The following is a 17500-nucleotide window of genomic DNA, read 5'->3' as shown; positions in this document are numbered from 1 at the left end:
AAAGGGTAAAAGAAAGGAATTTGATGAATATTATAATTTCAAAATTTATTACAGACAGGATGAAAAGAGAGAGATGGAGAATATTAATAATCTATTGAGAGAGAGAGAGAGAGAGCACCCGACCGGGATACAGGTATCCATCATGGACAGGTGGAAATGACTCGCTTGCGACCGAACCTTATTATTCTCTGTCTCGGCTCCATGTCCTGCTTATAATAATAATAATAATAATAATAATAATAATAATAATAATAATAATAATAATATAATAGTAATAAACTTTGTGCGAATGAAAGACACACATAACTAAGAAAGAGTCAGTGGTCGCTTGTTCATACGCTAATGACTCTTTTGTGTAAGTTAAATGGTTGGTGAGTTTTTCTTTTTCTAAATGAATATTATATAAGTGATTATGTCATGCTGTGATGCGTTATGACCTGAGATGTTATTTGGGTGTAAGTCAGGAAATATATATGTATATTTTTATTCATTTATTTAATTTTATACCTACACCATTGTGGATTTCTTCACCATGATATTGTTATGTTTTTTGAATAATAATAATAATAATAATAATAATAATAATAATAATAATAATAATAATAATAATAATAATAATAATAAAAATATAAATAATAATAATAAATAATCATAATAATAATAATAATAATAATAATAATAATAATAATAATGATTGACAAAGTCAAGAAGAAAGTATCACTCATTGATGTCGCAATACCATGGGACACCAGAGTTGAAGAGAGGAGAGGGCAAAAAATGGATAACAGTATCAAGATCTGAAAATAGAAATAAGAAGAATATGGGATATGCAGTGGAATCGTACCCATAATCATAGGAGCACTAGGCACGATCCAAGATCCCTGAAAAGGAATCTAGAAAAACTAGATGCTGAAGTAGCTCCAGGACTCATGCAGAAGAGTGTGATCCTAGAAACGGCGCACATAGTAAGAAAAGTGATGGACTGCTAAGGAGGCAGGATGCAACCCGGAACCCACACTATAAATACCACCCAGTGAATTGGAGGACTTGTGATAGAGCAAAAAAAAAAAAATAAATAAAAAAAAATAAAGAAATAAAATACAATAAATAATAATAATAACTAATAATAATAATAATAATAATAATAATAATAATAATAATAAAATAATAATAATTAATAATAATAATATGTGGCGCCGTGGAGGAGTGGGTTAGGTCCTCAATAGACTTAAGTCAAGTTAAGCAAACATTGGGGCTGGTCAGTCGTTGGATGGGTGACCGCTCTCCTCGGCGTTGATTCCTTGGGAAAGGATCTTTACCATAATTTCCTCAGTCTACTCAGCTGTAAATGAGTACCTATCCCTGATGGGTAGGGTCCAGCTATGGGTTAAATAGCAAACTCAGGCAATGATGGAAAGAAATTGAAGGAATCAAACGAAAACGATGTAAATGGAACCTCTGGCGAACAGAGGAGCTTCGTTCGGCAACCAGTTATTCAACCCAATTGTAGGGGAAGACGGTCAGGTACTTGGAGGTCGTCATTCCAGCAACTGATCACCACAACGACAGTAATCAACAGCCTGAGATTGGAGCTACAGAGCGCAAAAAGGAAGAAATGGACAAGAGAAGAAAATAAATAAGGAAATATGGATATGCTACATCAGAAAGCAACCCGACGGAGAGCAGGATATAGAAGAAGATTGTCAACATCTGGAATGAGAGGAATAACACCCCCAAACAGAGCAGAGGCTGGCAGACCAAGTAAGGAACATAAAGAAAAAGAACTGGCTCTCCCCAACAGAAAGAGAAGAATTGGGAAAGGGAAATGTCACACGACAACGAATTACACGAAGACGAACTGAGAGACGATGCACAGAAGACGACAGGGAGGATGAGGTATCAAACAACGACACACGAAGAAACACCGACGAAGTAACAGAGAGGACGGAATGGGTAGAAAAGATTAGACAATGGATGGAGCCAGATACAGAGAGAACTAAGATCCCCTCCATGAAAGCCTACAACACCAAGAAATTAAGGGAGAAAACAACGTGAGGTCAATGAAATAATGGGCCTAATACACACCAACCAGTATCACAGAAACAAATAACTTTGACATAGCAGGAGCAAGATTAGTAGCAGAACTGATGGGGATTCGAACACCAACACCACCGTCACAACCAACCCAACAGAAACCAAAACAGGCAACCTCCTTGGAAAAGGCGCCTGGAAAAAGCAATCGCTGGTGATGAGATCTGACTTGAGTAAACTGAAAGAGATGGCAGAAAAAAGGCTAAGAAGCAAGAAAACAAGGGAGGAACTCAACGAGAAATACAAAGTACAAGTGAGGGGACTAAACAACACAATAGAAGATGTAAAACAGAGGCTTAAGGCCAAAGCACACAAGATCCAACGGTACATGAACAGGAACTAAGGGATACAAACAGAAACAAACTATTCGGAACCAACAGAAAAGACTATACAGCCAACTAAGAGGGGAAGACAACCACCCAGAAATTCCTGAAGCCGAACCAAGTAAGAGACTCTGGGAAAACATGGGAGCAATCCGTATCACACAACAAACATGCAACATGGCTCCAGGAAGTCAAGGAAGAAGAAAAAGGGAGAATAAAACACAGATCACAGACATCACGACAGACACAGTCCAGACACCAACTAAAGAAAATGCCAAACTGTGGGAAAGCCCCAGGTCCCGATGAAGCCATGGATACTGGCTCAAAAACTTCAAGGCCCTACACCCACGAATAGCAGAACAACTCCAGCATTGTATCTCAAATCACCAAGCACCCCAAATGGATGACCACAGGAAGAACATCCTTAGTACAAAAAGACAAGAGTAAGGGAAATATAGCCAGTAACTACAGGCCTATCACCTGCCTACCAATAATGTGGAAGTTACTAACAGGTATCATCAGTGAAAGGCTATACAACTACCTAGAGGAGACAAACACCATCCCCACCAACAGAAAGGCTGCAGAAGGAATTGTAGGGGCACAAAAGACCAGCTCCTCATAGACAAAATGGTAATGAAGAACAGTAGGAGAAGGAAAACCAACCTAAGCATGGCATGGATAGACTATAAGAAAGCCTTCGACATGATACCACACACATGGCTAATAGAATGCCTGAAAATATATGGGCAGAGGAAAATACCATCAGCTTCCTCAAAAATACAATGCGCAACTGGAATACAATACTTACAAGCTCTGGAATAAGACTAGCAGAGGTTAATATCTGGCAGAGGGATCTTCCAGGGCGACTCACTGTCCCACTACTCTTCGTAGTAGCCATGATTCCCATGACAAAAAGTACTACAGAAGATGGATGCCGGGTACCAACTCAAGAAAAGAGGCAACAAAATCAACCATCTGATGTTCATGGACGACATCAAGCTGTATGGTAAGAGCATCAAGGAAATAGATACCTTAATCCAGATTGTAAGGATTGTATCTGGGGACATCAGGATGGAGTTGGAATAGAAAAATGCGCCTTAGTCAACATACAAAAAAGGCAAAGTAACGAGAACTGAAGGGATAAGCTACCAGATGGGAGCAACATCAAACACATAGATGAGAGGATAACAAATACCTGGGAATAACTGGAATGGAGGAGATATAAAACACCAAGAAGATGAAGGACACACGATCAGGAAAGAATATATGCAGAGACTCAAGGCGATACTCAAGTCAAAAACTCAATGGAGGAAATATGATAAAAGCCATAAACACATGGCAAGTGCCAGTAATCAGATACAGCGCAGGAATAGTGGAATGGACGAAGGCAGAACTCCGCCAGCATAGATCAGAAAAAAAACCAGGAAACAAATGACAATACACAAAGCACTACACCCAAGAGCAAATACGGACAGACTATACATAACACGAAAGGAGGAGGGAGAGGACTACTAAGTATAGAGGACTGCGTCAACATCGAAAACAGAGCACTGGGGCAATATCTGAAAACCAGTGAAGACGAGTGGCTAAAAGAGTGCATGGGAAGAAGGACTAAATAAAAGTAGACGAAGAACCCAGAAAAAAAAAAATATACAGAGACAGGAGAAAGACAGAAAGACAGAGGACTGGAACAAACAAACCAATGCACGGACAATACATGAGACAGACTAAAGAAACTAGCCAGCGATGACAATTGGCAATGGCTACAGAGGGTGGGAGAGCTAAAGAAGAAACTGAAGGAATGATAACAGCAGCACAAGATCAGGCCCTAAGAACCAGATATGTTCAAAGTACTATAGACGGAAATAACATCTCTCCCATATGTAGGAAGTGCAATACGAAAAATGAAACCATAAACCACATAGCAAGTGAATGCCCGGCACTTGCACAGAACCAGTACAAAAGAGGCATGATTCAGTGGCAAAAGCCCCTCCACTGGAGCCTGTGCAAGAAACATCAGCTACATTGCAGTAATAAGTGGTACGAGCACCATCCTGAGGGAGTGATAGAAAACTATTCAGGCAAAGATCCTCTGGGACTATGGTATCAGAACGGATAGGGTGATACGTGCAAACAGACCAGACGTGGACGTTGATTGACAAAGTCAAGAAGAAAGTATCACTCATTGATGTCGCAATACCATGGGACACCAGAGTTGAAGAGAAAGAGAGGGAAAAAATGGATAAGTATCAAGATCTGAAAATAGAAATAAGAAGGATATGGGATATGCCAGTGGAAATCGTACCCATAATCATAGGAGCACTAGGCACGATCCCAAGATCCCTGAAAAGGAATCTAGAAAAACTAGAGGCTGAAGTAGCTCCAGGACTGATGCAAAAGAGTGTGATCCTAGAAACGCGGCACACATAGTAAGAAAAGTGATGGACTCCTAAGGAGGCAGGATGCAACCCGGAACCCCACACTATAAAATACCACCCAGTCGAATTGGAGGACTGTGATAGAGCCCAAAAAAAAAAAAATAAATAAATAAATAAAAAAAAAAAATAATAATAATAATAATAATATACGTAAGACTTAATTTCTCAGTTAAAATGTCACTAAAATTCCGTCGCTTAACTAAAGACGAGAGGAACAAGTCACAAAATCTAGACGGATTGAAAGAAATGGAATATGAATGGAGGTACAGTAAAAAGATTGAAAGGGGTTACAGCTAGCCAAAGAGGCGCTGCAAAGACCATTAAGTTGTAGTGCCTACAGTACACCGCGTGAGGTGCACTGACGGCAATACCCTCAAACGTCGAAAATTCATAACAGATAATGTTCAGAGCAACAACGTAATATAACTTCATTTAATTCCTACCATTCAGTCATTCTGGTTTACCCGTGACATACAGGACAGAGATGCTCATTCCGTGATGGGAATTCTCCTGGCCGGTGAATTCCCGCTGGGCGGGAATCAGCATTTCCCGGAACTAACAGTAATCCCCACTTTGGTTTTCCACGCCAAGTCTTGCGGACAATGATCGTCAACTCATTACCGTAATGGTTCGCTGTATGATGCTTTTGGCGTCCGGAAAAAGAAGCGTAATGTCTACAAATTCGTGAATGCTGTAATAAAGTAGTTTATATTAAACTTACAACTCTCGTGTAATAATAATAATGAAAAAAGGGGGCGTTACTTCACCCACAATAGTTGGAAAGGTGTGGAGAGGGACATAGTGACTAAGCTCTCTCTCTTTCTCCTTCTCTTCTCTCTCTCTCTCTCTCTCTCTCTCTCTCTCTCTCTCTCTCTCTCTCTCTCTCTCTCTGGAAGTAAATCCAACAGCTAAACCAAGAAATAACAGTTGGAGAGGCTGGACAGCAAGATTGAAGAAAGGCAGAGGGATTGGAGTGTTAAAGTAAAAAGGCTAAAAAGAAAATAAAGTGGGTACAGTTAGGGGCCTAAGGAACGCCGTGACGTCATAACCCCTGATTCAACTTCTGCCACTAGTAAACAGATAATAATGGAGTGAGGAACACAGAGGTAACTGACCTTCTAAATGAAACTCATTCCGTAGAGGTAGAGCAAAAAAATATACCTAGACCGGTGCATTACGTTTGAGCGCATTGCCATTACAATTGAGCGCCGAAATAACTTACATTTGCTCGCAACCATTTATTACATTTGCGCGCATGCCTTTCAGGGGAAAAAACTTGTAATGTGAAATTGGAACAAGTTAATTGTAAGATGTTGATTTTCAGCAAACTTTTCATATGCACTTACGAAATCAGTAATCATAATTACATTTAGTTGCTGAAGGTAATGTTTTCATGGATTGACTGCAGTTACTATTAAGGGAGTTGAATGAATTTAAAATCTAAGGAATGAATGAAACACTTTATTGTCAAAGACATCAACGTTAAATTTTTTTTTTTACAAATTTACAAGTCTGTTTTGCATAGTACTTCAATCTAATTGCTTTCAGATATTGACGGCGTCATGAAATAACATCCGAGTTTCTGTCCCTATAGAGAGATCCTAATCCTAGTTTTTGAATCTGTCGCCACCAACTTTGACCAAGATGAAACCTGCAACACTGTATTTAGGCACTAGGAAAAACTTTTCTAAGTGCATTGTGCATTGCCAGTTCGAGGCCTAAGAGCTTCCCGACCCCATAAAAGAACCCATGATAATCATGGTAATTCCCCTTTTCCTGGATTGATTATAATGAGGGCATCATCCCCCTTAATTAGATGATCGCTTTTATCGCTGGGAGGGGGGATGGGGAAGGGTGAGACAGGGGGCAACTCATTACCGTAATGGATCGCTCTGAAATTGTGTTTTTTGAATACAAATGCAATTTGTGTCCGTGAATGGGAAATTTGTCGAGAGGAAGTGGATGTTTTTATCATTTTTTGAAATGAGGGCAGATGATATATACCTACACCTCGTTTTAAATGTCTTTTGGTTTTGCATTTAATGTCCCGCTAATTGATTTCAGTTATTAGGTGAATTTTCATCTAATTTTCCTTTCCTCTTCCGACGAAATTCACTGGGGAATTATTGGTCGAAGAGACGAATTACCTTTGAATAGGTTTTGGTGAATTGTAAGTCAATACGTTTGAGGTATTAGTCGTTCAGATGTAGTTACAATGATAATTATGCCCGAAAACATACTGAGACAATTAATAATCTCACTACTTAACCTATTTTTCTTTAATTGGCATTCTCCATTCAAACTTCACTGCCATAAAGTGGAGTTGGCTCTCACAGGATCTCGAACTCCAGTCCGAATCTTGTGACTACACCCTGAACGTTGCTTTCTCTTCCTGGCTTTCATTATCCTTTATTACTACTTTCTTTTGTTTACTTTGCAACTTTCTATTCTTGCAAGCTTCCCAAAATTTTTCTCTGGGTTGTACAGTTTCTCTCCACTAGCACATTTGATTACTGCCGGAATGTACCAACTTTCTTATCCGAAAGCTTTGAAGCTGTTCACACCACTCCAGAGAGAGAGAGAGAGAGAGAGAGAGAGAGAGAGAGAGAGAGAGAGATATGTCATTAATGAAAGAGCAAACAAGAAAATATCGGAATCCAATACAGGTACATTGACAAATAAGAGATATCCCTTACTACAGTACATCCAATAAACGTGAACACACACGCACACAAAGAGAGAGAGAGAGAGAGAGAGAGAGAGAGAGAGAGAGGATCCTCTGAAAGCTTGGAAATATAGAATTTCCTCTGTGAAAGTATATATTAACATGTTAATAATCCGCAACTTCACATTCAAATCACTTCTATACGCTCCCCGAGTTCCAATTTATTCCAGGGGGGTATGGGGGGGGCGGTCGGGGGTTCAGAAACAGCTCTCTGATTTACCCCAATTAAAATGCACATCAGTTATCAAAATGTCGAGGGGTCTTCCCCTAAATTTAAATACCTGGGACTGATGGCTCTGTCCTCCAGTAATTATAAACTCAATGGCAGGGGTGTCATCTCGTCGTGATAATTGCGTGCGTTTGAGACTGTTGAACTAATTATGAAGAAGAGTTCATAAAGCTATATCATTTTCATTATCAAAATCGTACATATATATAACTGATATATTATGCAAAGGCACGCTTACTGGAGGTGTGTGTGTGTGTTTGTGTGTGTGTGTGTGTGTGGATCCCATGCTGAGTGATGATATATATACCCCGCCGCCTCTCCTCGTAATTGGCTGGTGATATTCCTATAACTGGTTGGTAACGTCCTTCTTAACTGACTTGTGATGTCTCCCACATTGCTGGTGATATCCCCCTAACTGGCTGGTGATGTCCCCCTTAATTGGTTGGTGTCCCCTCCCTCATTTGACTGGTGGGGTCCCCCCTAATTGACTGGTGATGTACCCTTTAACTGGCTGGTGATGTTCCCTCCTCTAACTGGGTACTGATGTCCCCCAAACTGACTGGTGATGTTCCTTAATTGGCTGATGAACCACCCTAATTGGTTGGTACTGCCCCCTCTCCCCACCCTAATTGACGTGTGAGGCACAGCTACTGAAGACAAAAACAGCCAAACATTACTTTTCTTGGGTGATAGGGGAGAAAAAAAAAAAACGCCTACGTTGTGGGGAAAATGACCAGATATTATTATGGTGAACTTGAGAACTGTCATCATGGTGAAAAAAATAATAATCATATTATAACAAAATAACTGGTATCGAAGTTTCGTACGTGTGCTGAAGCAGCACAGAGTTACTAATGTCATCATGATGGTCGACCTGTTTAAAGATGATGGAGAGATAGAGAGAACACATAGGTGAGTGGACAGATATGTAAAGAATAATAAACGCAAAAAGAGTGGTTATTTTCTTGCGCGATTACAGATCAGAGTAACGCACGATATTCCTCTAGTGTTTATTTTGTATATTTATTTGGATATATAGTGCGATTAAATCTTGCATGAGTATCTGGAAAACATTTGCAATGAATCCAATTATATATTTTTCTTTTGAGAAAATATAACAAATAAAAATCAAATTTTCTGTGGAGTATAATGCTGTGTGAACCTCTCCCGTTGTGGGTGGGCCTGTGTTATCGCGGTGCCAGACTCAACAATATGGCACTAGCTTTAACCTTGAATAAAATCAAACCTACAGAAGCTAGAGGGCTGCAATTTGGTATGTTTGATGATTGGAGGGTGGCTGATTACCACACAAATATGGAGCCTCTAGCCACAGTGGTTTTGAAGATCTGGGGGCGGACAGAAAACAGAAAAAAAAATTAGTAAAAACAAATCCTTCTGGCCAGATCTGTGAGAGCTGATGTTCAGCTCAGCGATCTGGCAATACTATTTCGACGACAATGGTGGAATAATATTTAATATGTAGTCCACGATTCTGTAACGACATGACAAATTTCCCCTCCATCCTATCAAGCAGAAGCATAATGCTTGCAATGGACGTACAAAATCCCCCAAAGATTAATTCCCCGTCGTTTGGACGTTAGAGAGTTCAACATTATCCTGATAACGAGGACATCGGTCTCGGTATACGAACCGCGCCGTCATGTCAGGGAGACATTTCATTAATGTAATGGATTAGGTAACTATTCAGAGAGTATATATACGTATGAGAGGAATGTGTTCTCTGTTCAGGGGGAGCGGAAGAGCAGTGCTAAATAGCATTGGACTACGAAGGAGATTCATTAAAAAAATTAAAAAAAGTGGATGGCTGCATTATGTGATCTATTCACAAACGGCCAGAGTTCCCTCTTCTCTTCATCTTTCGAAAAATTGCGAGAGACAGAAATCAAACGGATTCATCTACGGACTCTATGACACGTAAACAGGTATAAAACCTCATCACGGATAGTGAATGAGTATTCAATACAACTACTAGAGAAAAAAAAGTTGGTTGCGAGTGTTATAAACATTTTGCAAAGAAGGAATAGAGAGACGATGAAATGATTTTCATTCATGAATTCTAAGACATATAGTAAACAGAGGCAAAAACTCATTTCACAGAGAGTGAAAGGTATTTAATACCATTAATGGAGAATAAAACTGAGCTACGAGCGCGAGGGTAACATAAACCAGAGAGAGAGAGAGAGAGAGAGAGAGAGAGAGAGAGAGAGAGAGAGAGAGAGAGAGAGAGAGAGCACAGCTACGTAAATACATCGGATTTTCACTTCTACAACTGATGGAATAATATTTCTCAGTTGTCAAGCAAGTAGCATCATCATGTGATCTTTATGATTCTTTTGAAATAATTGCTCCAAGAGGAGGAGGAACTCCCTTTTGCAACAAATAGTTGTTGCATTCATTACTTTATCATCTCTCGTGAGAATATTATAAATCTCGAATGAAACTATACATTCTCACCTACCTTCTCCATACTGGCAGAGGGACAATGCAAGAAACAGTGTCTTTTGCTTTCCTTACCTGAAAAGAATAAATATTATTATTATTATTATTATTATTATTATTATTATTATTATTATTATATTATCCAGAGGATGATCCCTATTCATATGGAACTAGCCCACTACAAGGGCCATTAACTTGGAATCCAAGCCTCAAAAGAATAATAAAATGGTGTTTTGAAAGAAGTAACAGAAGGTAATGGGAAATACAGAAAGATGATAATATATCAGTTATTAGAAAAGAAAATGAAATTAACAATTGAATGAATAAACAACGTAGAAATATGAATGAGGTGCGTAACAAGTTTATCAGTTTGTTACTTTTTGAGAGAGAGAGAGAGAGGGAGAGAGAGAGAGAGAGAGAGGAGATCATATCTAAATACTTTATAACATAAAGGTTCATTAGACGTGCGCTACAATATCACTCGTTCACTTGCAAAATTGCAAAACATGAGTTTTTTTTTAATCAGTCCATTGGCGTCAATAATACGATTATAAATAAGACATAGGAGTCTGGGCTCCCAATACTCCCAGCTAAAACAGACAAGTAGTCTGGTAAGTAAATTACGTATTAAGTCGACGTTTCTAAGCTAAATAAACGAAAGGTGCCAAAAGTCTTTTTGAAAACTGTGTCAAGAAGTAATCACAGACCTTACAGACCTTACAGACCTTACATCTTGTTCTGGGTGCCCCAGGTCCCTCAGTGTGAGGCACTTCTAATGTCTACCAGAGAGTTGCTAGTACATCTTCCAGTATATTTTGCATCTTCCAATCTTGGATGGTCTGGGATGCAGCTTAGATATTTGTCGAGCTTATTCTAAAAACACATCTACGCTCACTCCTGATATATTCCTCAGATGAGCTGGCAACGAATTGAAATAGACGTTGCATTATCGATGCTGGTGCGTAGTGGATTAATGTCCTGTTTGTTTTCCTTATTTTTCTTTGTATAGTTTTGGGCGGACTATTAATCTACCTCTGCTTGCTCTTTCTGATATATTTAGCTCCATGATGTTTTCGGCTATTCCTTCTATTTGTTTCCTTGCCTGAATTATCATGTAGCGTTCTCTTCTCCTTTCTAGAATATATAATTTTAAGGATTGTAGTCTTTCCCATTAGTCAAGATTCTTAACTTCTATTCTAGCTGTAAAGGACCTTTGTACACTCTCTAATTGTGCAATATGCTTTTGATAGTGTGGGTACCATATCATATTGCAATATTCAAATGGACTACAAACATATGTTTTATAAAGCATAATCATGTGTTCAGCTTTTCTTGTTTTGAAGTGCCGTAACAACATTCCCATTTTTGCTTTACATTTTGCCAATAGAATTGCTATTTGATCATTGCATAACATGTTCCTATTCATCATCACACCAAGGTCTTAACTGCTTCCTTATTTGTGATTGTGTATTATTAGGTCCCCTATATGCATTTAGCTTTCCCTCTCTGTCTCCATAATTGATTCAAATTTATCAGAGATAAATACCATCCTATTTACCTCTGCCCAATCATATACACTGTTAAGGTCTCTTTGTAGTGCATTCCTATCTTCATCACAAGTAATTTCTCTACTTATTCTTGTGTCATCGGCGAAGCTACTCACTACTGAGTTCTTAACATTACTGTCTATGTCTGCAATCATAATAACAAAACATTAATGCAGCTAACACCGTACCTTGTGGCACACCGGATATTACCTTAGCTTCATCCGATTCCTCATCGTTTGCAATAACTATCTGTTTTCTGTTGTGTAATAATTCTTTTAACCATCTTCCTACTTTATCCACTATATTATGTGTTCTAATTTTCTTCGTTAATATATTATGATCTACCTTGGCAAAAGCTTTTGCAAAGTCTAGATAAACCACATCTGTTTCATTCTGCTTTTCATATTTTTGTATATGTTCGTCATGGGGTGGACTAAACAGTGGGTTTTGTGTACCTTTTCCGGATACGAAAACCATGTTGTCTATATTAAAACAGATTAGTTTTTTATTAAATGTTTTCATAATATTTTCTTCATTACCCTTTCATTGCACTTTCATAATATGTGATGTTCGACTCACAGGCCTATATTAACTTGCCTCAAAGTCTTGATCCACTTTTTGAAAGTAGGGGGTAATATATGCTAATTTGTGCTCATCATAAATCTTTCCTGTATCTACACTTTGTCTTAATAATATTGCAAGTGGCTTTGTGATAGAATGAACTACTTTCTTTAACAAAATAGTAGGCAGAGACACCATCAGGCCCTGCTGCAGCTCCATTTTTAATTTCATTAATAGCCTGCACAATATCAGCTTCATTAATATTCTACGTGTGCTAAAATATCATATTTTTCTTCTCTTACATCTATATCATTATCTTCATTATCAATTCTAGGGATGAATTCTCTCTTATATCATTCTGCCAATATGTGCATATTTCCTTTTTTTCATTCGTTAATCTTCATTCAATTCTTAGAGGGCCTATTTCTATTCTTGTTTATTCATCTTTTCGCATATGAGTACAATTGTTTGGGGTTTTGCTTGATATTTACTAGGGTCTTTTCTTCCAAGTCCCGTTTTTCATTTTCTTTTCATTGTATAATCTTTTGTTCTGCATTTTCTATCTTACTTTTTAGTTCGATCACTTTTTTCCACTTTACTTTCTGATTTTCTGGAACAAGATCCTTCTGTCTCTTGGTATGCATGACTGATGTTTACTTTTCTTCTTCGGTATATTTATTCCACTATTTTCTCTAATATTTTATATAATATCTCCGCAATTACCTTTATATCATCACTTACGAAAATGTTATCCCAATCATTGTTTAATTCTTCATTTATTTCTGAGTATTTTATATTTTTACTGTAGAAGTTGTATTTTCCATATCCTTCCCACTTTTTCATTTCTTGCTTATCTGTTTTCACTTGCTTTGGAATGACTGTTAATTCTATGACATTATGGTCTGAAATACTTGCATTATAAACTATTATTTCCTTAACATAATTCACCCTCGTTCACAAATACTAGGTCTAAAGTATTTTCCTTTTCTTTGTTTGGCAGGTGATTATTTGTTGAATGTTGTATTCTAATAGCATATCTAATAGCTTTTCGAATTGCCTCTTATCTTCTGCACTACTATTACTCTCTTTTTTATATGTATAAATACAACCACAATCTCCTATTAGTTCTTTCCAGTCTACAAAAGGAAAGTTAAAGTCTCCGAATAGGAGAATAGTCTAGTCCTTGTGATTTCTACATATATCATCCAATTTTTATATATTGTGTCAAACTCTTTTTTAGTATTATGGGTCTATATATTACTATGTTCATAAAAATTTTTCAGATTCAATTCTACTGCTATAGTTCAACATTCTGAGTTACTATATTTCTCATATATTTTTCCTTGTTCTTTGTCTTTCCCATAATTGCGGTTCCCCCTTGATTTCTATTTTTTCTATCTGATCTATAAGTTTGGAACCTTTTTATTTCATCTTTATTCCCAGTATGTTGGGAATACCAGGTTTCACTTATATTCATTATATCTATTTTCTTTTCAATTTGGGTTAATACTTCTAAGTACTCTACTTTTCTTTTTGAGTTACTCGTAACTAAACCCTGCGCATTCATCACTATGACGGTTTGCGTTTCTCCTTCCTTTAATATGGTTAATAATAAGGATTTTCCCACGTCTCTTTCCTTTCTGGTATGTTGTTTCTTTTCTTCATTCCAGAAATTCTGACATTAAAAAAATCCAAACTTTTCCATAATATTTGCTCTTCCTTCCTCACAATTATTCATTTTGTGTCTGAATCTGCAATTTTCTCCGTTTCTGCAACATCCTATTGCATCGTAAATACAGTATTTATCTCTGAGCTGTATCTTGGGGCTGATGCTTGGAAATTCTTTGCTGACCCTCCATATTGCGGTGATGGCTTGCTTTTTTCCTTCATCTCATATTCTTTGTTCCTCTCTTTATTTGTTTCTTTCTTTTTTGGATTTTATTATTTGATTGATTATTTATTTGATTTTGATTCATGGCTACAGGGTGCATATATTTACATTTTTTTGTCGAACTTACATCCTTTTCCTTTTTTTAGGTTTTGCATATTTTTAGATGTAGATCTATGCAATCATCCTCATAGCCGTCTAGGTATGTACATTCACCATAGATTTCATAGTTGTGATATACCTTGGGATGTTTGTAGTAACTCTTTCTCCGAATCAGCAATTCCATATTTTCAAAAGGGTGCAGACTTTGTCTTTCTTGTCTATTTTTTCCTCTTTCCCATCAGTATGCAGATCTGGGTAGAGCCTCTCGGGATTTTCTTTTGTGTTGTCATATCATAATTTATTTCTTCGTAAGTATGCTGCTTGATAGCCTCATATGTAGTATCAATGAGTATCTCTGAATCCATAGTTTTATCTAGTCTTTGTTTTCCCTATTTTTTCTGTCATTTCAGTTTTTTTTACTATCTCTTCCGTTTTCCTCTTCTTCTTCTTCCTCTTCCTCTTCTTCTTCATCCTCAACTATTTGTGCATTCAATCTTGATTTAATAACATTGTCTATCCGAGATAGACATGTTGAGCAAAATATTCTGGAATCCTTACTCATATCTTGCATTACTTCAGCACATTGAGGATGCATTGGAATGTTGCATGCAGAACATTTTTCTGATCAGGTTTTGTGATTAACTATGCCATACCACCAACCTTACACCAGTTTGCATGCTTTTGGCATTCTTTTTCCTATTGCATCGATTAGGATATTCACAATGTTCACCTTATTCATTTTCTTTGTCGGAATATGTTAATTGATTCAAATTTTCTTTATGAGTCTCTTGACCACTTGGATTTTATTCTTCAATTATTTTCAAGATGTTTTCTGTTGATTCTAGTTTGAAGGATCTTATCCTTCTAATATATCTATGAATGCTTTTGTAACTTTTTGGTTAGGGCTGTTGTTGATCTCATAGGTGACAAATGCCAGCTCCCTTCCTGCTACCTCATCGTATTGCGGATCTGCTAAACATGCTAAATTTCGCCATTTTTTCCACAGTTGGAACTTACTGCCATCTTGATCTGATGTACAGTATTTCACTTGATAAACTAACTTAGTAGATGCTTTATCCTATTATCTTCACAATAATCTTATCACCGACAGTTCACGAATACTTCTAGATATTTTTCAATTTCCAGATGTGTCTTAAACGCGTGACATCTGTTGATTAATCAGACTGTGCGTGGGAACGTCTCACCAAGCAAAATGGCACAGAGAGAGAGAGAGAGAGAGAGAGAGAGAGAGAGAGAGAGAGAGAGAGAGAGAGAGATTCATTCATGTGAAAGCACCGTCTGTCGATACCTCGTTACAGAAAAGCTATGGAATAAAAGAAAGACCGGAAAAAAGATAATCAAAATTTCCCAAAGGCTGAAATATTTCTCCAAAAAAATGGTTCAAGGCACCGTACATGAAAGAAATAAAAGAGAGATATAAATGATTCAATGCCATTACTTGACCTTAATCATCTCTCTCTCTTCTCTCTCTCTCTCTCTCTCTCTCTCTCTCTCTCTCTTTCTCTGTCGCTCTTTCTCTGTATTTATAGGAACGATTTACAACTAACTTACCACTTCACATTAAACCTGCTCCTACAGATAAGTGAGCACACGATGTCTCCTCTTAGGATGGACTAACAAGTCTTTTAGACATCCTAATCCTTGTAACTCACATACAACTTCATCTCTCATCCACACTTTAATTCCATAAAGGAGAGCGGCTCAACAATCTACCTTAACACTTTCCATCGACACTTCACACCCATTCAAATTTTTTGGTAATAGGACCTGCAACGCCTCTTTCTGTTGTATCTTAACTTTTATCAGTTACATACATACATATATATACATGTATATAAATACATTTGTACACACTTAAGCAGTAAATAAATTATTTATTCATATTTGAAAAAAGAGAATACAATTCGAAGGAAAAAATCATGGCAAATCTACACAAACATATCGAGACGTTATTCTTAAGGGCTTCATAAATATATCCCAAGTAGCTTACTTTTATCTATTACTGTCAATATATTGTGTCTAATTCATTTAAATTTTTATTTATCATTTATTAATATATTGTGTGTAATTCATTTACATTCTTATCTATTTATTTATTAATTTGTTAATTGGAAAAGCAAATCCACACTAGTATGTCTTTTGGTTTTATTATTTAAAATACCAACAGACACTACTGTGGATTGTTTTCCATTTTATTGACTCATGTGATTATTAGTTTTCTTTGAATTTGTTAATTGATAATTGTTTTCTAACACTGATCTCATCTTTCTGCATTTTATTATCTTCTCTAATTTCTTTCAAATGAACACCATAGTATTCTTTGGAAGCTTGAAGAATTTCAAGTCAGTGGCCCCTTTGGTGGCTTGTTCCATATTAATGGGTTCTTCATCTTCTGAATAATAATAATAATAATAATAATAATAATAATAATAATAATAATAATAATAATAATAATAATAATAATAATAATAATAATAATAATAATGTGTGTCATAAAAGTAAAACAAACATATTAATATACTCTAACATATAATTGTGGATGTTTATGGACACAGATTGTTATCACAATACTGTGAATTTCTTAACAACAAGAACAACAGCAGCAACAAAAACAGCAACAGCAACAACAGAAACAACAACAACAACAACAACAACAACAACAACAACAATAATAATAATAATAATAATAATAAAGCATAGATCAGAAAACCAGGAAAACATATGACAATATACAAAGCATTACACCCAAGAGCAAATACGGACAGACTATACATAACCCGAAAGGAAGGAGGGAGAGGACCACTAAGTATAGAGGACTGCGTCAACATCGAGAATAGAGCACTGGGGCAATATCTGAAAACCAATGAAGACGAGTGGCTAAAGAGTGCATGGGAAGAAGGACTAATAAAAGTAGACGAAGACCCAGAAATATACAGAGACAGGAGAATGACAGACAGAACAGGGGACTGGCACAACAAACCAATGCACGGACAATACATGAAACAGACTATAGAACTAGCCAGCAATGACACATGGCAATGGCTACAGAGGGGAGAGTTAAAGAAGGAAACTGAAATGAATGGATAACATGCGGCACAAGATCAGGCCCTAAGAA

The sequence above is a fragment of the Macrobrachium nipponense genome, chromosome 24, assembly GCF_015104395.2.
Source record: "Macrobrachium nipponense isolate FS-2020 chromosome 24, ASM1510439v2, whole genome shotgun sequence".
Taxonomy (NCBI): Eukaryota; Metazoa; Arthropoda; class Malacostraca; order Decapoda; family Palaemonidae; genus Macrobrachium; species Macrobrachium nipponense.
Note: the sequence above shows the minus strand (reverse complement) of the source record.